The following is a 25,373-nucleotide window of genomic DNA, read 5'->3' as shown; positions in this document are numbered from 1 at the left end:
TAGCACTTGTTAGATTGAGAGTCTCAAAGTAACGTAAATTTTATTCCTTTACCTGGAAATTTGCAGTCCCCATATGTGATTTTAACAAGAACCATGAAATAGGAAACCCTGTAACCCTTTTTCTGAACAGTATGTTACAAAACTGAACTCTAGACCTTGTAAGTACAAACTTCAACATACATTAAAGTTCAAAAACTCAACAGAAGGCTTGCATTTCTCTGCAGAGATTGAATTTTTGGCAACCTTTTTCAAAGAATTATACCTTTTTTAACAGCTACATAAGGTCTAAAGTAGCTTTGCATATACACAATGAAGATCCTTTTAAATTTTTGAGATCAATAAGAAATTGTCATTGAAAAAGAAAAATTTATTGTATCTTCTAAAAGAATTACAATAGTGTAAAAACTTGTGATTAATTAGAAACTGAAGAGCTATTCCTTCAGCTTAGACATGCCTCTTTCCCATCTGCAACTTCTTAACAGATTAGAATCTGGTATGGCTCCATAAAAGTCAGGGAAAGGCTCAGCTGAAGACCTATGGTTCACATGTGGATATAGGTAATGCAAGCTCTATGACTGACAAAGCATGACAATTTGAACAAGTACTGACATTTGCCTCAATCAGCCAAACAGTTACATAATTTGCTTTAGCACAGTGAGCAATTCACGGAAACTATTCACCACAGGAGAACTAAATACACCTAAGTCACAGCAACAGTAGCTGAATTACAAACTACAGAGGCATTATTTTATATGCAGAGTTAGGGAGAGAAGTGAGCCTCTCACACCACAAACAGTGCATGTCTGTGGTTTATCATTTCAGCTAAACCAATACCAGTTTAAGGTGTCCTATCAAATGTCTACCTTCAAATTAAATGTATTTTATCTATATATAATAAAATAAGGTTGATATACAGTGTCTGACAAAAAACCACTTTATCTACAGATTCTGATAGACAGCAAATCAAAATAATTCAAGCAACAAAATGCACTTTGTGGAAGTAGCTTATTTCACTGTGTAGGCTAAATGTATTTTGAGGAAGGATTACATTTTGTTTGGCAATTTATTTTATTGACAAAGTGTATTTCATCAGATATTGCTTCGCATTCTGTAGACAAATGCATGTTGTCAAATACCCTATTTCCTTTGGTGGATGAAAAGTATTTTTTCACGGATTCTAAACTTCTCTGGAGAGCACAATGGATTCCACACAAATGTAGGTTCTACAAAGAAGTTGTCTGTATTATAAATTTGTTAAGAATAGTATGTATTTTTAAGACTAAACCTGGAATATATAATAAAAAATGGCTTTTAGTATTGATATGTGTGTGATTGTGATACATCATAGTAATGAATAATTATTACAGTAAGGTAAAAAAAAAAATCAATAAGTACCTTTGGGTTCTGTAATTCTAATTTATGCAGTAACTTTACTGAAAATTTACCCTCAACTCAAAATAAGTATGAGGTCTTAGAGTGGTAAAAGCCAAACATTTGGAGACAATTACTCTTCATTACTTTATTTTTGAAATACTTTTATTACAGGATAACAGTGCTAATTATCAGACAAAAAACCTGTTCTAACATTGTGACAGAACCTAGATTCAACTTCAGGCAACTACTTCTGATTGTTCTTATGCTAGTTTTAACAAACAAACCCCACAAAAAAACAAAACAACCATCCCAGCCCCCCCCAAAACACACACAAACCACAGATGAAACAGTCCTTGCAAGAATATTAAATGAATTATATTCACATATTTTTCATGCAGCTGTGACAACAGTTCAGAAAAAAAAGACAGAATCTGAACATTCAAGTGCAGTTAAAGTACACATTTTAAGACTTATCTTGAAACACTTACTTTGAAAATACTGTCTTTACATGCGTATTTTCTCCTGTCCATTACCAACTGTAGTAATTTCCAGTTAAATCAGAATTAAACTTGAAACATGAAAAACTCTCTTACATTAGCTTTAAACTGACTGAGATTCATTCTCTGAATATCAAAGAAGTATTCTTCACGAGAGGACTGTCTTTTAAAATAACTTGTGGACAGACATCACGAAGAGCTGCAGAATTATCAGCTATTACTTTTAGGGGTAATTTGCCGAGAAGGTTAAAGAGGTACCCATTTGCTATGGGAGGATTTGAAGAGTTATATCCATTAAACATATGTGGAAGCACTGCTACTGAGTGCTATCTCCGTCAAGCACCCTGTTTGATATTCCTTTTTCACCCAGTGTTACTTTTTTACGCCACTTTAATGATAAAAGAATTAGTCATTTTCTTCTAAATACATTCCATCCTAAGTAAGTATGCAAACCCATGGACAGTAGCAGATAGATTGCATATGAAACCTAGACACACAGAGAGCATGAAAGAAAATGTGCAATTTACTCTGAAACACTCTGCATGAATCATCTACATTTATTTAGAAAGAGCACCAATACATTACCAATGATTTTCCAAAATCCAGGAAATATTGAGACAGCTGGTGCCAAGGGAAATTTTGCCTTTCACTGAAGAGTAAAGTGGGAAGAAGCAATAAAAAAAGTCCTTTTCATATTTGAAATGGCCAGATGGTCAGCAGAGGCATCAGGTGACTGAAATTTCTGCTCTTCTTACCTCAAACCAACTTACTCTTTTTTCACCTTGCAGTCACAAACTTTCAGGTACTCCTACAGAACTAGGGCACCTTGCAAAGTCATCATACTGATGACTACATTATTCCTCTAAACGATAAAGTGTCTCCTCACTGACAGATTTGCAGCTATCATGAAAGAATTTATACCATTTCCTGCTTCCAAGAAAAGGCACCCTATTCCAACAGTTCAACTAGTAGAGAATCAGAAACTAACCTAATTAACTGTATGTGCAAGTGCACATGAAATGAATGACCACAGATTTCATATAACTGTTCTAACTATATTGATGGAAGATGACACTGGCAGTAAGATTTAAAGTATTTAGCTACTCTCATTTTACAAGATCAATATTTGATTCAACTTGAATAAAGTGAATAAACTCAACACTTTAGTAGGAATAACCACCAACTTACTTTAGCAGCCAGCATCGGGTAGAAGACTCTGCCTAGGGAGAAGCAGACATCCATTGCAGCAGCTTGTTGTGCCTCCCTGCCTACACAGGACAACAGGGTTTGGTACTTTTGTAAGGCTCTTCCCTGCAACAATAATACCTGTCATTTATTGTAACACTTTCCCTGACCACAGCTGATGAAAGCCTTCCCTTCTGAGCTCGTCCTCACACACCTTTCCTTCTTCCCCATCCACAGGTTACAGTAGGATGAAGAGGCAATGGTGTCTGTCTTTGCTAAAACAGCCTCTCCCCTCCAAGCCTTCCCAAAACCATCTTTCTTTACCTGCCTATAGCAACCTCATCCTTCAGGAGGTCTGATAACCAGCTCCACTCTCAGCATACAATGGATACAAAGAACGTGCACTTAGTGGGGAATCAGGAGTGGTTTAACGTTTCTGTTTTAGACTGCTCTGCACATCTAACAAATGCAGGTGGCTTCCACTATTGCTTTAGCAAAACCTAAGGGGGAGTATGGCCTGGTATCTTAAACTCCGAGGGAAATGGCATTTGGGCAGCCTGCCCATCTGTCTGATGTGATGGCCAGCTAAAAGGATTACAGCCATAGTTTAGTGCTCACTGCTCCACCCAGCTCATCAGTTCTTCCATAGAGGAAGTTCTCAGTGTTCTTGGCCCTCATACATGCTCCAGATGGTTCTTTGGTAAAGCTTCTCAAACTCTTTTTTGCCACCTACATGTGCCAGAAGTAGTCTCATGCAGAATTATTATTTTCAGGGTTGGAGAGAGACAAAGAAAAAGAAAGCATCAGGGAGACTACAAATGTGATTGAAGGTATGTTGTGGTTTAGCCTGACAGACAGCTAAACACCACACAGCCATTTGCTCACCCCATCCCAGTGAGCCAAGCGAGATGGAAGAGAGATTCAGAAAAAAGGTAAAAGTTGTGGGTTGAGATAAAGACAGTTTAATAGGACAGAAAAGGAAGGAAAAATAATGATAAAAAAATGTACAAAACAAGGGACGCACAATACAATTGCTCACCACCCACTGAGGGATGCCCAGCCAGTCCTCGAGCAGCAGGCTGTCGTCCCCTGGCCAACTCCCCCAGTTTTTTTGTGCAGCATGGTGCCAGATGGTCTGGGATGTCCCTGTGGTCAGTTGGGGTCAGCTGTCCTGGCTGTGTCCCCTCCCAGCTTCTTGTGCACCCCCAGCCACTCACTGGCAGGGCAGTATAAAAAGTTGAGAAGTTCTTAACTTAGAATAAGCCCTGCTTTGCAAGAACTAAATCATCAGTGTGTTATCAACATTATTCCCACCCTAAATCCAAAACACAGCACTATAACAGCTACTAAGAAGAAAATTAACTCAATCCCAGCTGTTAGAAGGACGATATCCACCCCTTATTCTATACCATCTATATCATGCCCAGGTGCCACACTTTCCAATACTGCGCTTCATGACTGGGATTGTCTGGTTCTATCATTGCTGCATATTGCTCTGTTTCATCAGAATTCATTCTTCATTAATCTGGGTAATTCTTAATTTAGTACTGTTGATGTGTCATATAGCAACCATAGTAGTGATGACATACAGTATTATATAGCAATTAACATCATACAATTCAAATCACTGGCTATTCTCACCCAAAATCAAATCCTCGAGGTACACGTTGGACTTCCCCCCTCCTTCCACATCACTCACCCAGATCCTTGAGCAAAAGCAATCCCACAGATGGGTTTGCCTTTGCCCAAGGCAAGATTAACCCTGACTGTCTTCTCCAGCATATTTTTTATGTGCACTACAGGGGCTTTATCTCCTTCTACAGTATGTAAAAGTTTTCACTGGGCAGGGCCAGTGCAACTGGCAGATTCCCTAGTGTTGACTAACCAGGTGGCTTTTGGTAAATGTGTTTGAAGCTCCCAGCACCCATGCCTTTCAGTGTGTTCTTTAACAGTCCATTGTATCATTCGATTTTCCTGGGGGCTGATGTATGATAGGAGATGGGATATAACTGTTCAATGCCATGCTCTTCGGCCCAGGTGTCTACGAGGTTGTTTCAGAAATGAGTCTCTTTGTCTGACTCAACGCTTTCTGGGGTGCCATGTCACTGTAAAACTTGTTTTTCAAGGGCCAGGACAGTGTTCCAGGTGATGGCATGGGGCACAGGATATGTTTCCAGCCATCTGGTGGTTGCTTCCACCACTGTCAGCACATGGCGCTTGCCATGGCGGGTTTGTGGGAGTGTGGTTTAATCAACCTGCCAAGCCTCCCCGTATTTATATTGCAGTCATTGTCCTCCATGCCACAGAGTCTTTAACCACTTAGTTTGCTTGATTGCAGTGCATATTTCGCATCCATGGATAACCTGTGCAGTAGTGTCCATGGTCAAGTCCACCCCTCAATCACAAGCCCATCTATATGTTGCATTTCTTCCTTGATGGCCTGAGGTGTCATGGGCCCACCAAGCTATAAATAGTTCACCCTTATGTTGCCAGTCCAGATCCACCTGAGCCATTTCCATCTTAGCAGCCTGATCCAGCTGCTGATTGATTTATGTTCTTCAGTCTCCCCTCATGCTTTCTTCCAGAGACTCCAGGTAGGGCCATTCTCCCTGGCTGTGGTGTAGAGCACATTTTTACATCTTGTTCTGTCCAGAGCAGTCCAAGGGCTACTGCATGAGCAATTTCCCATTTAATTTGTTCAAAGGCCTGTCATCGCTCAGGGCACTGTCTGAAACTATTCTTCTTCTAGGTCACTTGATAGAGATGCCTTATAATCAGACTAATTTGGAACATGCATTCTCCAAACACCCACACCAGCTATGAAAGCTTGCATATCCTTTTTGCTAGTTGGTGGAGACATAGCTGCTACTTTGTTGATCACATCCATTGGGATATGATGACACCCATCTTTCCATTTTATTGCTAAAAACTGGATCTCCTGTGCAGATCCCTTAATCTTACCCTGCTTTATGGCAAAAACAGCTCTCGGAAGGATTTGGACTCTTTTCTTCCCTTTATCAAAAGCCTCTTCTGCTGTGTTGCACCACATGATGATGTTGTCAATGTATTGCAGGTGTTCTGGAGCTTCGCCCTGTCCCAGTACAGTCTGGATCAGTCTATGGCAAATGGTAGGGCTGTTTTTCCCTGGGGCAGTTGATTCCAGGTGTACTGGACACCCCTCCAAGTAAAAGCAAGCTGTGGCCTGAACTCTGTTGTCAAAGGGACTGAGAAAAAGGCATTTACAGTATCAACTGTGGCATACTACTTCGCTGCCTCCAACTCCAGTCTGTACTGAAGTTCTAGGACATCCAGCAAGGCAGCAGTCAGTGACAGCGTGACTTCATTCAGGCCACAATAGTCTACTGTTAGTCTCCACTCTCTATTAGACTTTTGCACTGGCCATAGGGGGCTGTTAAAGGGTGAGCAAGTCCTGCTGTTCACCCTTTGGTTCTCCAGTCAATGATTCAACTTATGGATGGAAATGAGGGAGTCTCGGTGCAGTATTGCTGTCAGTGCATGGTTGTAGAAGCAATTGGCACCCATTGTTCTTCATCTCTCAGCAACCCCACAACCAGAGTCCTCTGAGACACTAGGCAAGTTAGACCGCTCTTTAATTTCCTTCATCACCAAGGCAACTGTATCAAAGGCCCACCGGTACCCTTTTGGGTCCTTGCAATACCCTCTCCTGAGATAGCCTATGCCAATGATGCAGAGAGGAAGAGAGACTTGCTTTGTATTGGTGGAGTTGGTGAGCCAATTCATTGACCATTTGTCCCTCTCTGTCTTTCCAGTCCATAACTGCTGATGAGTTGGCAAACAACAATGGTGCACTCCGTACAAACTTCTGCCACATGGGTTGTGTACACTTGACTTCATTTGGATCCTTGGATAACTGCTCATTGTACAGGTTATCATAAATCACCTCCAGCACAGCCAATTTCCTCAGGTATTGGATACTTCTATCCATGGTGGTCCACTTGCCTGGGTGACATGTAACATCCTCCTTGGAGGGATACCCTTCTGTCACACTTGACAGGAGTCGTCTCCAGAGGCTGAGGTCTTCTGCCCCTTTTTCAACGCTGTCAATGCCCCCTTCCCTAGAAAGGGATCCTATCTGCTTGGCTTCCCTACCCTTCAGTTCCAGGCTACTGGCCCTGTTATCCCAGTATCAGAGCAGCCAGGTGACAATGTGCTCACCTGAACAACAGCTGAAGTCTTTTCACATATCTTGTGGCTCACTCAGGGACAGGGATCAGGTGGTTACTGCCTCATTTATGAGTTCTGCTTCTTCCTCATCCTCTTCTTATGATGGCCTTGCTCTGGGGTAGCCTGCCTCATCCAATTCTTCCTCCTTTCCCTTCTTAGGAGTTTATTCCCTTACTAAAGGAGCTGACTTTTGCATCCAATATTTCTTCTTGTGTATAGGGCAACTGACACTGGCACGAGCTGGTTCTCTGGTTCAGCTGCAGTGCCCGTTGTTTTGTTGTCAGATCCAGAGACCTTCTCTTCCCCCTGAGGGTAGTGAATAGTGTTGAACAGAGCTTGGTAGGCACAGACCAGACACTAGCACATTGCAGTGATTTGTGTCTCTGGAACTGCCAGGGTGACATCATATCTCTGCCAAATATTTTACTATATTTTCAGGATTCTGCACTTGTGCAGGGGTAAATTTCCAAAACACTGGAGGTGTCCACTATCCTAGGTATTTGTCCATACTACCTCACACTCCCTGCCACTCATAACTATCCAGCCTCAGGGCAGATCTCTGGGTGCTGTTGTTAAATAGTTTGTTAACCTTAAACAAGACCTGAAACACATTCAGGAGATATAGCAGTATGAACATGCTGGTTTGAACACCACAAGGATATTCAAGATTCTCAAGAGCTATTGTAACTAGACTGGAAGAGAAGAGGAAGGTCAAGGAGTGAGAAAAAGCGTCCCCCCCTTGTCCCTCCCATAGATTGGTTCTTCAAGGAGAAAAGGTAAAGGGTGTAATTATTAATAGTTCCTGAAGTACACAGGTGATGACAATGCTGAGTACAAATACCAGATTAGTCTCACGACCAATAATTTTATCACATCATAAGCTAGTGTTACACACTACAGCAAAATGATAACCTTAATCCAGCACCCAGAGATGATAAACAGTACAACAGGGAACATATACAGCAAATAAGGTATTACATAACACAACTCTGAGAACAAGCAGAACAATAAATCAACAGTGTGACCAGCAACTATTAAACTAATATAATTAACGCTTATAACAAATTTGTTTTAACATGATCAGGTCAGATCTGTTGTTACCTCAACCCTTCGGGCCCCATGTTGGGCACCAAAAAGGACTGTTGTGGCTTAACCTGACAGGCAGCTAATTTGCTCACCCCATCCCAGTGGGATGGGGGAGAGACTCAAAAAAAGGTTAAATTTGTGTGTTGAGATAAAGACAGTTTAATACAGCAGAAAAGGAATGGAAATTAATAATAGTGATAGAAGAATATACAAAACAAGTGACGCACAATATAACTGCTCACCACCTGCTGACCGATGCCCAGCCAGTCCTCGAGTCGCGGTACCTCCTGCCTCTCTCCAGTTTATACACTGGGCATGGTGCCAGATGGTCTGGGATGTCCCTGGGGCCAGTTGGTGTCAGCTGTCCTGGCTGTGTCCCCTCCCACCTTCTTGTGCACCCCCAGCCTGATCACTGGCAGGGCAGTATCAAAAGTTGAAAAGTTCTTAACTTAGAATAAGCCCTGCTTAACAAGAACTAAATCATCAGTGTGTTATCAATATTATTCTCACCTCAAATCCAAACCAAAGCAGTATACCAGCTACTAGGAAAAAATTAACTCTATCCCAGCCAAAACCAGGACAAGGTTGTAGCATAACAGTAATCTTCACTTCTCCTTCTCTAATTCAATGTTTTGATGGTCCTTGCAGTAGAAGACAAGTCAAAAGTTTTATTTTCCTCTTCCTGCTGTACACATGCTATAGTTAGAGAGAATTACAAGCAATAATAGAATATGCCACACCCCCTGCCAAAAAAAAAAAAACCTACAGAAGAAAAAACACAAGATACATACTCTGCAGAAGCATCCAAGATCTATTGCGTGTCTTCAGTGTGCAAGTGCAGTCAAAGAAGAACTTTGTACTAAAATATGTAAAATGACTGACATTGCTATTCATTTCACTGTAGATGGTAATCAAATTGTTAAAAAACTAGTAGCCCTTCAGTAAATCCACACAATTAATGATTACCTTCTCATGCTTGACATGTTTACAGGTGGATTTCAAATACACTCGTGATCTTCCCACAGATCGATGTTAGGCTGGCCATCATGTACAAAAGGCATAAAATGAGCCTTTTATCAGTCTGGCTGCACCTCTCCTCCTCAAACCAAGATGGTAGACACACAGATCTCGGATTAGGTTTTGCTTGTGAAGAGCAAAGCAAAAAAAACTGGCATTGGGTACTTAGTATTTTTCTATAGTATCCATCACTAATTTTTTTCCCCATCCATCAGTGGATCAATAAACACCTACAAATTCCTTGTTACTCTTGCTAGCCCTTGCAAGTTTATCTCCAGTTGAGCTTAAGCCTTCCCAATTTCTCCCATCTGAGCATTTCTTTTTCTTCCCCAATGCTGTTACTAATCTCCATGTGATGAGCTAACATTATCAAAAAATAAGTTTCACATTTTGCACTAGCTTTCAAACATGTATGCAGGTCCAATCCATGTGCAGTTAGCTCTAAATACCAGTCACTCAAGACTACAGTAGTAGCAACACAGCAAAGATAAGTCTGCTTCTCCTGGCTTTGAGAGACCAATTCATATCTTGATCCTGAATCCCTAGATCATTTCTTTCTAAATTTCACTTACATGTGCTAGTTTCTTGTGAAATGTGCTCTTGGCCACACAGATGAAGATTATGTATCAGTAAACCCTTTTGAAACCAGTAACAGCTTTAAATTGGGTTATCAAAATCTACAGAAAAATACATAGTAACTTGAGAAAGAGCATCACTATAAAATGAAGTCCATATTTTGCATTACTTATACTGTTTCATATCGTAGACTGATGTACAAAAATATGTATTTGTAAGGCCATGCGTACTTAGTCCTCTGTCTTCCAGGCAAACTCTTCACTGACTTGCTCTGAAGTTGAAAATTAATAAAACATTAGGTGCAACAACAATCCACACATCGATACTAAGTATCTCCTAAATAAGCCAGAAACAGTCAGGCTCACTCTTGTCTCTGTCACACAGAAAATCACACAATAAATGCTCTACAAGAGCTGATACATTATAGCTCACCTAACCAGCACAGGTTAACTAGATAGTTACATTTCAATTAAAGAAAAAAGCCAATTGTTGAATGTCTTATTATCATACTAAAACATCTTGGCAACAATTAATAGCTACCCAATTCATAGGAATTGCTTTCATTATTTTTGAAGCAGCTACTTTCTTTGAATGTAATGACTAAGAGAAAAGAAACAGATGTTTCTGTTGCTAAGGAGATTGAATTAAAAAAATGAGATAAAGCAAATATTTAGAATATTTTTTTAAAAGGAAAATTCCTTCCACTTGGATTTAACTGCTTGCTTTATAACCAGCGGCATAGCCAGCTCTCATGTAACAAAACATCAGTGTGTTTCTTTTTTTTGCATTGTGATTGCTCTACTGCAATACATTCTGCATATTTATTCTAGGACAACATAGCATAACAACTGAAGATGCCTAGACACATACACCACTATCTCTATGTCTTGAGTAGCTGCAGATGCTCACTGTCAAAAGCAGATATCTGCATAATAAGCTGGACTTCTGCAAAAGTGAGGGAAACTTCAACTGTTCGTGAAACATGCCACATTTCAGTTACGACAAAATTAATATTAAAAAATAAGAAGGTGCAATCTTGTAAAACAAAAAAATATCTCCACCAGTAGGCAGATTGTTTTAATGTACATGCTCACATTACTGTAATTAACCTCATGTTGTAGAAACACAGCCCAGATTGCCAGGGGTATAAAAAGCTAGGTCAGTAAAGACCTGTATCAAGTAAAGCTGCTTCTGCTGTACATGCTCAAAACAGCAGGGTTATACCCATCTGCCAGTGAAACAGGTGAACAAGTGCTAGGTTAAAAAAATGAAATAAAACTCCAGTTACATGTTTATTATACCAAAAATATAATTTTCAATTATTCTGCAGAAACACATACTGTAAAAGTTAGGTATAGTTTGTTTTCCTATAGAAGATGATGTAAGACAATGGTAGTCATACTGTTTTTTTCCACTTCAGGTCACTGTAAACATACTAACATTATAATGTTTATGTAAATTACAAACTTGTATAAGACACAGTGAAACCAAGAATAAATAATAGCTCGAAGACAACCAGCAAACCACAACCTTTCCTGCATACAACTTCAAATTTAAAGGAAGAATAAAAGTGTAGAACAAAAATTATTTGTGCTATGAATCATCTCGCCTCATATACCTACTGGAATTGCAACACTGCTACAGTGCAGCATAATCTTGTCACTCTCCAATGCCCTACTGACATGTTTTTCTACTGCATTATTAGCACCCTTGGAGGACTCCCTATTACTCAAAACTGATTTATTCTTGCAAGGTATCTTGCTCACTCTAATATCTCCTTTCCTGCAGTCAATAGCAGCTGTCTCCAGGATGACATCTGAGCCTGTTTTCAGGCTTATTGTAACTGATTCATGTCCCAGCTTCAGTGGCAAATATATATAGCTGTCAGATGGAGTACTGATGGTGGTAGCTCTTCCTGATACCAAAATGTCTGTAAGCACTGAACATTTTGATTTCTCACTGTGATGGCAGTTTAGCTCTATCTACTACTTCTGTTTTCTTTCTATAAAGCCTGATTTTGGAAGCTTGCTGACTAAAAGTTAACTTGTGATTTGATTTCAGACTGATTCAGAACTGGGGTGTATTTTATAGCAGGCATTCAAAACCTAATGAACCAGTTCACACCTGCTACTTCTATAAACACAAACAGCAAAGGAAAAACCTGGAAGAAAATGTGTATTTACACAAGATTACCTTCTCTTAAGGATTTTTTTTTTTCTTTTTCTTTAAATACAGAAAAATAAGCAGTTCATGAGGGCAAAGGCATCAGCCTGGACTGGAATGAATGGAACTGAAAGGCAGCTTTATCCACTCATTCCTCATGTGTGTGCTCTATTCCACCAAAAACATTTATCAGACACCTACACAGTCACACTACCTCAAGCTCCAGTCACAGAGTAATTACAAACAGAGGGTTCCTTCCAAGAAGGATGCTGACTGCGAACCTTTTCCTTTTAACAAGGTAGCTCTGAAATATTTCAGCTCAGGATTCATCATCAAACATGAAGGGCTACTTCATTCTCAAGCATACAGAATTTCTTTTGAAGTCACAGTGAGTTTCCAGTAAGACCCCAGAATTGGTTCCACTAAAATCTAGAATTACCAGTACTGAGTTTTCAGTACAGGGAAGAATGGATAAAACCATAAATAAAGGACAGATTACCAAGAGCACTACAGCTAGGATTTTACATTTTCCTTGATGTCAGATACCTTTACTCAGTCCGTATAGCAGGCTACACAGAAGTATTTCAGAGAGCATCACCTGTACTGAGCTATAACTCTTTTCTTTGGGCTCTCCGAGCACAGCCACAGAATGCCATTTCAGAGTTTCTAAACAAGATATGCCCATTTCAGCCTCACTGTAAGAAGCAGTCAGATAGTTATCCTAATATTTTCCTCAAGATTGCATTCTAGGTCAGCCTCAATATCTGCAGCATTTTCCCCCCACCCTTTTGCCCATAGTCCCATATTCCCATAGAAGCAAAAAGATCAGGTTTTTTGTTTGGTGTTTTTTGGGGGTTGTTTTTTTTGTTTGTTTGTTTGGTTTTTTTGTTTGTTTGTTTGTTTGTTTTTTAAATTATGACATACATTAAAACCTGTGCTCAGTTAGAAAAATCAAAGGTCAAAGCTCAAATGTGTTTTGGTTGTGTTTTTCTCCACAGAGCCTTTTTTATACAAAAATTCATATCCCACTGAAGTATAAGGAAAATATATGAATTACACAACTTCATGGCACAGAATGCAGATTTTTGTTGGTAGAATCTGTACCTAATTCCAAGAGAATCCTTCTAAAATACTGAGTATTACCAGCATCTATTTATCAACACCCAACTTTGCATGCTACATAGTAATCAGTCAAAAAACGTAAGATTTCAAACATCTAGTTATCTTTGCTGCCACATTCTTACTTGACATTTAGTGATAATTTTGTATTTTTATACAGTTAATTTTTCTCATTACAGCCTCTCAGTCTGAACACTCATATCTAGAGTCCACTAAAAACATTTTAAGATACAATAATCTATCCCTGGGGTTTTTGCTGTTTTTTTTTGTTTGGTTGGTTTTGGTTTTTGTTTGGGGTTTTTTTGGTTTTTGTTTTTGTTTTTTTTTTTGTTGTTGTTGTTTGTTTTGTTTTGTTTTGTTTTTCTCTGTTTTCTTTGTAAATCATCCTAGACTTACTGTTCTGCTTGGATTATTCCCACCTTCCATATATCCGACAGAGGTCTGAATTTCTCCAAAGTAAGATTAAATTTTTCATCCATTCATGCAGGATTTAAGAAATGACAATGTTTCATCCTCAAATCAAATCTTGTGTCTTAAGAAATGCTGCTAAATACATTTCTCTCCCAACAAAAATTTTTGCAGTTCTAAGGCCAATGTGTGGGCATATGTCCTGATAAATTTAAAGTCACTCCTAACACTAAATAGGTCAACCCTGTTAATATTCTACCAAATTCCATGACAAAGAAATACTGTATCTTCTTCCATAAAATACCTTTTAGTAGAACAAGTGATTGGTGATATGGCATAATTTACAAAAGCATGGATAACATCTTAATTCTACTTCTGTAATCATCACTCAGATTACAATGATCAATTTTAATAGGATATATATCCTTGCTCTTTCATCACGCTGAACTATTGCTGATAATTCCAGGAAGTGTCCATTTTACTGTATTAATTAAAAAAAAAAAAAAATCAAAACCATTTTTCCTATTCATTGTTTCTTGTTTGGGATACAGATTTTAGGGGAGGAGTGAGGAATAGGAGATCAATATTGTAGCAATACTGATTTATTGGTTAGTTTATAATTTAGAGTAATTTAAGTTTTATGCTTACAGAGGATAGTGTTCTGCCTTTGCTGCCAAAATAGTTATGCAGGAGAAAAATCAATAGCAGAAGTTACACTGGTTTTGCGGTTCCATTTCTGAGTGCAAATATTTTATTTATCAAGTTCTGATTGTGAGTTTGCTGTTTAGGAAATACAAGACAACTATTCAAAAACACAAGTATACAAAAAAATCAATGGAAAGGAAATAGTTTGCTTTAGGGAAGGATAAAAGCCTACTTAAAAATATAATTGTTTACAAGACTACATATTTAGAGAATATAGACATTTTCTTCACATCTATTGACTACTCGTCCAGCAAAACAACAGCATGTATCTTTAAAAGATACGAAGAAACGCATTCATGCAATCTCACAGAAGTAAATCCATTCAATGGAAATGGAGTATAGGTTTTTGCAGCAGAGTTCTTTATTGGTGGTTGGTTTTGGTTTGGTGGTTTTTGTTTGTTTCTGTTTTGGGTTTTGGTTCTTTTTTTTTTTTTTTTTTTTTCTCTTTTTTTTGGGGGGTGGGGGTTGGAATGGGAGAAGAGGCTGTGAGCAGAGAACTACACTAGAAAGGGGAAAGGAGCCAGAAAATTAAACAATTATGAAAAGCAGTAAGCACAAGTACACTAGAAATTACTGTTAACTCTCACTGGAGGTACCTCTCAGGAGCTGGCCAAAACATCTTAACAGGGTACAAAGGTATGTGTGACTGGCAGAAGCAGCCTTGGAATTCGGCAGAAAACATGCAAATAAGTCTTTGATCTATAGGCTCAAAACCAGAGCATCCGTGTTGGTGATGGATGCTGTCACTTAGATCCATGAGCATTTCACATTACTTTGAATATTCTTTTTCCCTTTAAAAATCATTGGAAACTAACAAATCAAACACGTAAGGCTGATAGTAAAAAGAGGGCTACTCCACCAATTTTCTCAAGTAGCTTTGATTATTCATACCAATGTGAGTTTACAGAAGATTTTCAAACCATACAGAATATGCTCTTTTATAGAGAGTGGCAGTCCTAGAAGTGCAAAAAATTTTGCATCTTCCAGATCCAGGACTAACAAGAGCACTGAAGATGGCAGTGATTGAGAGGTTCTTTTCTTCCCACTCCCACAGAAGCAGCGAATTTACAGTCAAGACTCGTAAAGGTAAGAAGCTCAATCCTTCCTTGAGGATAAGTCCGGGAGGATTTTATTAAACTTTTTTCTTTAGGGTAGTTACTTTCTAAAGGATTTGATCCAGCATGATAGGGTGATAGCAGCCTTCATTGAAAAAAACGCAAATAAAATCCCAAAACAAAAAGCAACCCTAACAAATATCAGGAAACGCTTGTCACAGCAGTGGCCTCTGCATAACACGGAAGATGTTGGGAAAGAACACAATATAGGGAAATGAGTCTCAGTGTTTGTTTGGGAATCGATGGCAAGTCTTTGTCAGTTGTATAAAGAACAAAAGATCCAGAGGCAGAAACAGGCAGTGCTTGGCGTCTGGGCAAACACCACAAAAGGGAAGTAATTGAGAAGTTACCGGCACTACTTCATCACACCAGCAAATCCACAGGAACACAAGTTTAATGAGGGAAATAAAGAGCAGACAGTACTGGTTCAACACTGCAAAGTCAACAGCAGAGCCCAGGCCAGGCTGTACACAAAGAGAGATCACCGGCCCCCGGGACGGAGCCCAGGACAAATTCCCAACCCCAAACCCGCAGCTAAGGAAAATTCATTGTGACATGTAAAGACAGCACATCTCCCCAAAACTCCAAATAAAACCCCAAGTCAGCTGCCACAATACACGGTGTGCGATCTTCTTGTGGTACCTGTGTCCTTGCCCTGTGAGGACTATTCTCTAAGCTGAAGGAATTGGTGGAGATTCTCTTAAGCAACTACTTCATTGCTAGCGAAGGAAGAAGGCTCCGCTCCTCACAAACATCACAGCATTAGGCTCTCCTGTCCTAGCATGTCTCAACTCAAATCAAACCCACAGCAAACTCCCACAGCCATACGATGGGGAGCAGTAGGAAGGAATTTTTTTAACTCAGTAGCTGAAAATCCTTCCTGGTCTCAATATTTTTGAGAGTGATCGAAAAAAGCAACATACAGGATCTGGCCACCATTTTGAAAGGTTTAAATGGACACATTTCAACCTCAATTACTGCAGGAAATTATGAATGTGATTTCACATTCAGCTTTGCTCCTGACCTGCTGTCTGATCTTGGGAGATCACTCAGTTGTTCTTCAGGTTCCCACATAAAAAGTAGGTAGCAAAACCAAACCAAGACTACAGCACCAGATTTGGAGATTGAGCTATCAGGTGTTTCAAAATTTTCACTGCGGACCTACTTCTGCAACCTTTTCCTCACAAACTGTAGTTGAGATACAGAGCAGAAGTGAGAGCATCAGGACCAATCTTTTATCACTTAATGTTTATTCTCCAGGAATTTGGTACAATAACTACTTGTCAACCTGTTCTTTAACTATTTGAAGATAGGCTAAGAAGATCCCTTAAATATATTAACTTTTACACAGAGTATATAGATGCATTTATAATAGTAAAAACAATTTTCAGGAATCCCCTATTTAATTTTTCTAATTATACAGGATTGGCAGAAAACTGTCAGAAAACTCAAACTTGTAAAAAAAATAAAATAAATAAAAAAGTAACTTCACAATCCTGCCAGATGGAATCATTTATAGTTTTCTCATTTTAATTTTCTTATACTACATAAATTTTGAAAAATCAAAGATTCAGGCACTTAGAATAATTTACTTCATAAGTAAGGCGCACAGACCTTAGTGGTATAAAAACTGAAGAAATACAGAGTCAGAGAGCTAGAAAATAACCTTTTAGTAGAAATATATAACAACAACAAATTGATCCATTGCAAACAATGCAGAAGAATGTGTTGGGTTTTTCAGTGTGAGTGAATTTCACTTGGAATTTGGTGCTCGCTATATCTAAAACACACATACCTGCCATGCTTTGAAAGATGTGATACAGTTTAAAATGCTATATTAAACCAACTCTAATTAAAAGATTTGTTTTGCAACAGGCACAATCTAGTAGTAGTTTCAAGAAATACTGCCACTGAATTAAACAGTTCGAGTAAGAACCCTCAGGTGTATTAAAAAAGTTGTATTTAGTGAAATTTAAATCCACAAGAGAATTAGAAAAACTCAAAATTAAAAAAAAAAAAAAGTTTTAAATTTTTACGGGAATTGATCAACTGAAGGTTATATTTTCCTTACTCCTGAGCTAATCCCAAAGCAAGGCAGCCTACATCCTCTGCTGGACACACTGGGATAAGTGTGTTACTGTATGTAATTACATGAATTCCCAGAGTGTATGTACAACATTAATTAAATTAAAGGGCGTCTTGTAAGCATTCTGTCCAGCAGTTAGAGACAACACAAAAGAACAGATAATTTGAAAGGTCTCCTCTTTGCTTATCTTTTCTTTGCACAGCATATATTATAGGATACGCAGATTTACAACTTTATGATATGCAGCCATTCATATAGACTAAATACTTGTTGTTGTGTTAAGAATCTGAATAAAAGGTCCACCTGAGTGAAGAAAAATTTATTTTCATGCCGGGAGTAATAAATTCCTAAAATCCTCATTTGATCCTGAATTTGTCAAGATGGGCAACTCCAGCAAATGAAAATCCAGGTAGGTAGGAAAAAGGTGTATTTCTTTTAGTGAAGCATTCTGAAGTAATTCAGTTGGGCTGGAAAAGACTGAAGTAGATTCTGTAAAGGAAAGTGCTGAGACAAATTGCTTTCCTCTACAAAAACACTTTCCTGCAGAGATCTTTCTAGGCATTTTTCAAGCATAGATGGAAGCACTTCGGTCAACAATATAAACACATCTCAGAACAAAACAACATACAAAACTGAAGTTGTGACTACTCACTGAAAGGGGAGGTCGTCAATGCTCTATTTTGCAGTCCTTATAGGTCGTGTCTTTAGCTTATCAGGTGAGAGAGAATTCTTAATGCCTTGGGCAATGAAAAGCAAGAAGGATCTGTCAGGAAGAAAAGAAAGTATAACTTTCAGAAAAAAAAACAAACTGTAAAATACTAGTAATAAGCAAAGACTTAAAAAGTCTTTTGGTATTTCTCTCTCTGTATGTAACTACCAAAGGGGCAACACAATCTACCCATTCTAGGATGTAAAAAATAATCTTCTAGATGCATCTTTCCATATGCCTCTCATTTTCCCTCCTCCCTGACCCAAATGTAGACACCCAAGCAACGAGATTACTTAGTCATTTAATTTTTACACTGCTGAAAACTAGCAGATAAGAATGGTCCATGTCCTCTCTACTCAATTCCCAAAGAAAGAAAATACATGGTAATCTTGGACAGTATTCCTCAAAACTTTTAGATCAAGACATTTTTTCCTTCAGGTATCTTCACTGTGAAAAATGTAAATTACTCTTAGATGTCACCACCTCACAGACCACTTGTTGCTTCCTCTGTCAATTTATTCTTCTCTTTCTCAGTATGCAATACTTTATACTACCTGTTGATTCCTGCATTTTCTTCAGAATTTTCATTATCCTCAGAAGTATTTTTAGAAAAGAAAAATTACCTAACGTGTCTACTACCTCAGCAATTGATTCATTTTTCACCTGGTCAATGAAATGATCCAAGTAGAGCCACAAATATGTGTAAAATGACTTGGAAAAAACATAGGTTTCATCTTGAATTATGATATTGAACAATAAGAAATAACAGTGAAGAAGTGATTGGTCGTGCTGTCAAAGAAATTTGAACAATTGATACCCACCCACTCAAAAAATACAAAATCACCACAGTCTGCAGGTGGGAATAGACAAGCAAACCATCAACACTAGAGTCAAACATTTCACAAATCTATACAAAAAACTATAAAGACAAGCTAATGCTTTCTACTGTTACTCATGCAACTTTTAAGCAATTTTCTTTTAACATTGAGAGTATTTAACACTGCCAGCTTTATCTATTGCTTTCACTGAATTTAAATTAATGGTACTTATTTTTGGTTAAAAAAGAAGCTTGATGTACTAGCACTACTTAACTGCTGAGGTCTATCTCCCTGGAAATGAATAGGCATAATTGTATTTCAGGCCAACAGCTTTCCATAAAGCATCAATTATTTAAATAAGACAAAGTATTCAATACACATTGTACATTAGTCTCATGTAAAATCTTTAAGGCCAGAATCATGCCATAAGATCTTCTAAGAATATGAATCAATGTGCAGAAAAACCAGTGCTTTTAATTTGCGAATGTAAAAACTGAAATACAGATAACCTCACTAATTAGGGGTTGGAATGCAGTCTTTACTTTCATAATCTCCTTATTTTCACTACTATGCTTACTTTCTTTTGTGCAATCCTATCAACCTATGCCTCAATGCAAATTACACTTCTATTACATACCTCCCGCTTTGGTAATTCTGTGACATTTACAGTATTTGCTTGTAATTGCTAATTTTTTTATGCCTTCCCTATTTGTATATCACCATTTCAGGAACTGCTGAATTTGGAACAAAAACATTCATGAGAGCAGCATCAGGTTACACTGAGGTACAAACACTGATAATCTACCAAGAAAAAAAACCTCTCAGTAATTTGCAAGAGATAAAATCCATCTCAAGTCAGTCTCACGCCAAAACCAGCAACCAGATGTGTAGGATCATCTTTTAATCCTCAAGACAGACTATCTTATAGAGGTTTTTAAAACTGATTACGGGGAGCTGTCAACTAACAGAAAGACACATGTGTCCACATCCACCTAAAGTTGAGAAGTATTTTGACTTTGAAAGTCAAAACAACTGGAGCTCCCAGCGCTCCTGCTCAGGTCTCAGCCACAGCACAGCACGCTGCCCTGCTCGCCCATGCAGGACCCACGGGGTCCTGCTCAGCACAGACCCTCGCTGGGAGAGGCCTGGCAGTCAGTCAGCCCCAACTCATTAGAACCAACTCATTAGCACCAGCCCCAGCTCATTAGCACCAGCCCACTGATTCCTTCCCAGGCAGTCACTGCTGGGGGCCCCACCATGCCCACCCACTCTTGTTGGACTCTCCTTGTGCTGCTGGTACCATGTTTCTCATGTAGCAATTTGTGTGGAAGACACAAGAGATGATGCAAAAATTACTTTAAAATAAGACTAAAGTAAGTAAGGGAGTTTCTCCAACTCCTAAGAAATTTTAAAGCATTTGATTTTCTTTCTCCTCTGACACTAAAAAAAAATCACAGTAGTGCTACAGTTACTGTTCTGTTTTTCCTGTGGCCCATTTTACATGTGAGACACCCAACGAAAGATGAAGCAGTCTAGCTATAACTGAATAAAAAACCCCCAAGCCCCACCCTAAACCTATGTATTAAATTAAGTAACAAAAATAAAAACAAGTTTCATGCTTCATTATAGGGTTTTTCAGTAAGCTACTTGCTACCAAGACTGGCTAAAAATGCAATCTGACAAGTTGAAATGTCTCTCTAAATTCTAACAAACAATTCTTTACCTTGATGTGCCTTTCTGGAAGAGAACATGTGAGAAATATTTGTATACATCTATTAGCATTTACAAATAAGTGAAACCAAGCAAGCAAAGAAGCAAAAATAGACAGGATGGAGTTGTTCCTTTCAGACTTCTCTTACAACAACAAATAATACCAGATTCTTTAAAAATAATTTTGGCAGCCACTACACAACCGGCATAAAAATAGAGTACATCTGACTGGCCTGTCACTGACACACAGCATTTCTGGAGTCTGAGAGACTGTCTCTCTTCTAATTTATCAGCATCTAATGATGAGAGATGATTATTTTCTGAGTAGCAGGAGGAACAGGGGAATGCCTTTCTAGTACCTGTAAGACCATCTATTTCCTTCACAGCCACACTGCAAGTTTATGACAAAATTGTCATCAAATGGTCAATTATTTAGTGAAGATAAATGAGAACGAAGTTTGTATTGAAAATGAAGTAAAAAAGGGTAATTTTGCCAGCTAACTTCTTGTTAATTGTCCGGAGTGTCTGTACACAGGCTCTGTCAGGGGGGCTGCGGGGGTCTCTGTGAGGAGAGGCCGGGGCTGGTTCCAGCACAGCCCCACCACAGGACACCCCGCTACAGGGGGGGGTTGCACGTTTCCATAATCCTTCTCAATGTTAGTGAAAATGAGGCACATGTAAAGATTTAAAAATTCCAGTGGGTGCCTATTTGTACAAACACTAACCACACTTAGGCACAGCCTACGTTGCTATCTAAATTTCAGCTAATACCAGCAGCGTTAGTAACCACAGTAACAGTGAACCTATCAGGAGTACAAAGCAGGTTAATTAATTGTAAAGAAAGGTTGTAAATGACTTTGAGTGCTGCTGGAGTAATTGATATATAAATCCATAAATTTACTATACACTTCAAGATCGGGTCCTTATAGAGTAATCTGCCAGTACTATTGAGATGGTATCTACAAGCAGTCAGACACTTAAAAACTTTGAGAGAGGATTTGGCACACTTCATGCTGTTGCATGTCTTGCCCTCGTTAATGATTAACTAATGAGTTGTGTTTCTTAGATGAAGGTTATAGATTACACACACAGTAATGATAGAAATGGAATATCACAGCTGCAAGCATATAGAAGATGGGGAACTGCAAAATCTACGCAACACAGACAATTTGTATTTGGTCCTGGTTGGTACAATATTTTTTAAATTTCTTTTTCAGTCACTAGAGCATTTAGTGCAAGGTATTCGCCCATGAAGTATCACTGCAAAGTTTTCCTGCACATTTTCAGAGCTGCTGGCCCCAGGCCCAGCACGACAGTGCCCTGTGTCGCTCGGCACTGACCACTCGACGCTCACCGCACCCGAGGCACCGCTATTCCCCAGGAACTGGATGGGGTCTTGTCACAGGACGATTGACGAAGTGTCTACTAACACCACGTGCCCGATTTTCATAGCACTTAGCATTATACAGCACTTCCATGCTACAGGACAGCTGTGGGTGCCTTCATCTGTAAGCTGAGAATCATATGCATTTTTATAAATTAAGGTATCCATTAAAAAAGGAACAAGTAAGGATTTAGTGGCTGTGATGCAGTCTAATACAGGTATCTGTCACCACACAGACGGCTACAGGACACAGATTCCCGTTCACTCTCTCAATACTGCAGCCGTAGCAGCCATCATCTCTGTGTGCAGGCTGAAAGAGGCAACACAGCTACCAGAGGCAATTCCCTCCTTACCTCAGCAACACCTTACCTCCTCCTGCAACACCTTCCCTCCTTAGAGTCAGGACAGGAGCTGCTATGGTTACTCAGTCTACCTGACTGGGCATTTCACCAGAATATTCCCATTTCTTTTGTCTCCTCCTGCCACAGTTCTGGTGCCCATCAGTTCTTTAACCTGGCTCAGTGCGTTGCCATGTGAGTATGTAACGCCAGCACACGGGGACTGCACCGGGCAGGAGCCAGCACTGAGGAACGTCCTGATCAGGTGGCGATAGCTGACAGTGGAATTTTAGTGTAAGACAATGTACAACCACTGACATTGTAAAATTAACCCTCTCCTGAATTCTTTGTTTCATTGACTTCACACCAGGAGCAGAAAAAAACCAACCAACCAAACAAACAAAAAAAAACCCAAACCTGTGATCTTGCAAATGACACCATACTTGGCTTTGTAAGACTAATTTGTTATTAGATAGCATCTGATCAAAATACTACATAAAGCAAGCGTTCTGATGAAAAGATATCATCATGAAACTTCACCCAAAGGCCAGGATGAATTCAAGTTAAAGATTTTAGTTTTGCTTACCGAGTCCTTTACTTTTTCTCCCCACCTCCCCTTTTTTAGGCAACAACTTGAATAACTGCACTCTAATATAGCCCATGGTCCAATAAAGACAGACAGAGAGTCTACTTCTAAGTAAAACTGGTACACAGCATTTAAAAAATTAAGAAACCTAGTACTGCTGTCAACTCACTTTGAATGTACAGTGCAAACTTTATATTCACTCTACAGCATTCTCATCCTCAAGCAACCTATATAAACTAAAGCTTTATAAAATACAAAACAGGGAACATCTAGAATTGTATACATTTGATGTTTATATATATGCCAATTACTTAAAGTGATATTGATCAAAGCCTAACAGTCTTGACAAATGAGAGTAGAACTTTCAAGATATGCTTTTCCTCATCCTGTCATTGATACATATAATGGAAATTAGGTTTACGAGCTTTAGGCCAAACTTGAAATAAGAAGATATGATTTCTTCTTCCAATTAGCCAGCAACAGATATCAAAGTGGTAGATTAGTAAATGGAAATTAACTGAATTTTGGGTAATGAATAATAATAATAAAGCTTTTAATGGCCATGATACTATAAACACAAGTTTTTCAATATACTACAGCTGTAGAACAAAAAAAAGAAATTAAGTTACAAAAAAGAAAAAATTACAGATTTCTCAAGTATGTAAAAGTTCTGTACCACTTCATAATTGACAACTTTCCAAACTTCTAGCTTAAAAAATTAATCCTTTTTTCTGAAGAACACTAGTAATAGTTGAAGACAACAGTTTAAATTTTCAGGAAAAGTACTGACTGAAGTCAACAAGAACATGAATGCAGACCTTGACGGTAACAGAAAAGATCATTGCAAAAATCTAATAGCACTGCTTGCAAGAGGCAGGGAATGAAAACCACAGCTCAATCATAGCAGAACACAAAACACAATCCACCAGAGAAGTAACTTTGCTCACATCTTCAGAGACACAGCAACCTTATTCCAAATAAAAAGAAAAGCAGTAAAGATGAAATATATACCAGCCTTTGTGACATATCTACTGAAATATGTATCCAGAAGAGCAGGGAGAAAGAATGCAGACGCTGAAGTGAAGTAATATGGTCATCCAAAACACAAAGGAGACCATGATTCCACAAATAAATTAAAAATGCTACAGTGGAGTTACACTAAAAGTTGGTGCTTAACAAGCAACAGCTGTAGTAGCATCCCTGCAGGAAGAAGACTCTTCCAGCATACGAATCAGGAGAGCTGACACTAATAAAGCAAAATTATGCTCAGTGAAAAAAAAAAAAAAAAAAAAAAAAAAAAATCATTCACCACCACTGCTAGGTGATTTATTCATGTCTGTTACAAAACAACATTTTTGATAGATTACAAACCCCTGGATGAGAAGCCTCAAAGATTTTGTCCTGCTCCAGGGTATCAGGAGTTCCTAAAACTGTAAGGGGAATACCTGAAAGAAAAAGAACCAAAAATCTCTAGAGGAGAAATTACTAAACCAAGTATTTTCCTATTAATTTAAAAAGACAAATCTGAAAGGAAAGTGTAATAAAATTTTCAAGAACAGGTACAGTGTGTATTTAAGATCTACAAATAATACTTCTTGTTTGCAAATAACACAAAGGATTGAAAAAGTGTCAGGTAAACAAAAAACATCTATCAATAATTTTAAGTGTGAAGAACAGGCCAACTGTGAAGAATTCCTTAGTTTCTGAAGAGAAAGAAAAAGGAGTTGGAAGGAGAAAGCGAAGTGTCTGAGTAAGAGTCATGAAAGGCACTCTGGTGCTGGGGAGGAGACCAGCAAGAAACATTCTGGGCTGTGCCTACCACAGCCTGCGACTCAAAGCCTCAACCTCTATGACCAACGAGAAAACCCCTCTCTCTTGACAGTTTTGGTTTAGTAGTTTTTTGTTGTTTTTGTTTTGTTTTGTTTTTTTTTAAATAGCTCAACTAAGCAAAACATTAATCAGTGTCACTGTAGAGTACAGACTACAGCATAAACCAGAACAATTACTGAAAGGTGCAAAGCGTTAGTGTATATACATGCAGAAACCACACACAAACACCACAACTAGCAGTGTGACTCAACCGAGCCCAAAGGATTCACTGAAATGATATAAACAAAAAGCCAAGTAGATAACAATCAAAGCAAATGCATTGAGAGCTTTACTTGTAAGCATGAAAATAAATATAAGATTGTATTTATCATTACTTTACACTGAGAGTTTCCAATTACAGAGGATGAAATGAAATGGAGAAAAGAATAAAACTTACAGTGAAAATGCCAGAATATCATTAA

At 38.6% G+C, this 25,373-nt stretch overlaps 1 protein-coding gene across 6 annotated transcripts in view; it reads right to left on the bottom strand.

Annotated features, from left to right (window-relative positions):
• Positions 1 to 25,373, bottom strand: part of TENM2 (teneurin transmembrane protein 2) — a 693,894-nt gene that overhangs the window by 610,390 nt on the left and 58,131 nt on the right. For all 6 annotated transcript variants that reach the window (XM_042790512.1, XM_042790513.1, XM_042790514.1 and 3 more), the window contains exon 3: positions 18,190 to 18,300. The gene's annotated coding sequence lies outside the window, so the exon portion shown is untranslated. The remainder of the gene's footprint in view (positions 1 to 18,189; positions 18,301 to 25,373) is intronic.

The sequence above is a fragment of the Tyto alba genome, unplaced genomic scaffold (assembly GCF_018691265.1).
Source record: "Tyto alba isolate M040663 unplaced genomic scaffold, T.alba_DEE_v4.0 Super-Scaffold_17, whole genome shotgun sequence".
Taxonomy (NCBI): domain Eukaryota; kingdom Metazoa; phylum Chordata; class Aves; order Strigiformes; family Tytonidae; genus Tyto; species Tyto alba.
This window is presented reverse-complemented; position numbering and strand designations above follow the sequence as displayed.